This window comes from Humulus lupulus, chromosome 2 (genome assembly GCF_963169125.1).
Source record: "Humulus lupulus chromosome 2, drHumLupu1.1, whole genome shotgun sequence".
Taxonomy (NCBI): domain Eukaryota; kingdom Viridiplantae; phylum Streptophyta; class Magnoliopsida; order Rosales; family Cannabaceae; genus Humulus; species Humulus lupulus.
Genome location: NC_084794.1, coordinates 42,965,517 through 42,967,066, shown reverse-complemented (window position 1 = coordinate 42,967,066; position 1,550 = coordinate 42,965,517). Strand labels below are relative to the sequence as shown.

At 39.6% G+C, this 1,550-nt stretch overlaps 1 non-coding gene across 1 annotated transcript; it reads left to right on the top strand.

Annotated features, from left to right (window-relative positions):
- Positions 1 to 878: 878 nt before the first annotated feature.
- On the top strand, positions 879 to 984 carry LOC133820060 (small nucleolar RNA R71). The gene has a single exon (XR_009886494.1). It is a non-coding gene; the product is annotated as a small nucleolar RNA R71 (small nucleolar RNA).
- The last annotated feature ends 566 nt before the right edge of the window (positions 985 to 1,550 follow it).

The window sequence follows — 1,550 nt, the reverse complement described above, 5'->3', positions numbered from 1 at the left end:
CCTCCTCTTGTGCTGGACTAGTGACATGTTGATCCTCTATCTTTTCTTTCTTGTCATCCACTGTAGGCCCATCATACCCAGTCCCACTCCTCAAAGTGATAGCTTGACATTGCTCTTTGGGATTTACCTCTGTGGAACTAGGAAAATTCCCTTGCTATCTAGTATAAAGTAGTTTAGCCAACTGACTCATTTGTGTCTCCAAATTCTTGATTGAAGACCTTGTCTCTGTGATGAATTGATTTAATTGGTCTGGCTGAGTTGTTGGTGAGTTCATTGGAGGATGTGGTGGTGGATAATATGGGCATGGGTTTGGATCATAATAAGGCCTAGAGTGTAGTTCATAAGTCGGTTGATGAGGTGGGTGTTGAGGTGCATATTGTGGTTGTAAAACTTGGTTATTTTTCCAAGACAGGTTGAGGTGATTCTTCCACACAGGAGTATATGTATTTGAGTAAGTGTTGGGTGCAGGTCTTGGAAAGTTACCAATAGCCTGTGCCTATTCCAAAGACATATTGTTCACGTCTTTCGAGCAACTAGCAGTGCTCGAGCATTGCTCATAAGAATGTGGACTACCACAAATCTCATAACTCATAACATTCTGTACTTACATTGCTTGGGTAGGGAGGTTATTCGGCTGTAATTGTTTGGTTAGAGATGCCACTTGAGCGGTCAATAAAGTAATAGGGTCGACCTCTAAGACTCTTGCTACCTTCTTATTCTCATGCACAGTGGGCCAATTGTAGTTATTCATGCCCATCTCTCTCAGTAATTCATAAGCTTCATAACATTTTTTCTCATAAACGCTCCTCTCGATGTTGCATCAATAATTGTCCTTATATTTCCCCCCAAACCACGTGTGCACCAGCAGCCACTTCTCTATTCCATGATGTGGGCACTTCCTTTGCAACTCTGTAAAATGTTCCCATGCATCATATAAAGACTCCCCATCAAACTGATGAAAGTTATTAATTTCTCCTCTATATCGGGCTGACTTTGCAGGAGGAAAATATTTACGAGGGAATTTCTTAGCCAAGTCTTCTCAAGTGGCTATAGAGTTGGCTTGTAATAATTCAACCAACTCTTAGCTCTGTCTCTTAATGAAAATGGGAATAATCTTAATCTGACAGTATCTTTACTCACCCCGTTCATTTTGAATGTTGCACACAACTCTAAAAAGTTGGTAGTGTGGAGATTTGGATCCTCATTTGGTAATCCTTTGAATTGTACACAATTTTGTACCACCTGAATGATCGAGGATTTTATCTCAAAATTATTTGTCTCTACAGCAGGAGGATGAATACTTGAATGTATCTTTGTAATAGTAGGGAGTACATAATTTCTCAATGGCGGGTGCTCAGCTATAGCGTTACCCAAATTTACATTGTTGTTGCCACCATTATTCACATTCTTAGCCATGGAAAAATCCAGTCTTTTCTTTATCTTTCAGTTTTCTCTACACGTTCTCTCAATTTCAAGATCTACTGATATGAGTTCCTTTTGTCTACTTCCCAGCATATACCAATAATTCATGAATAACGATACAACCTTGA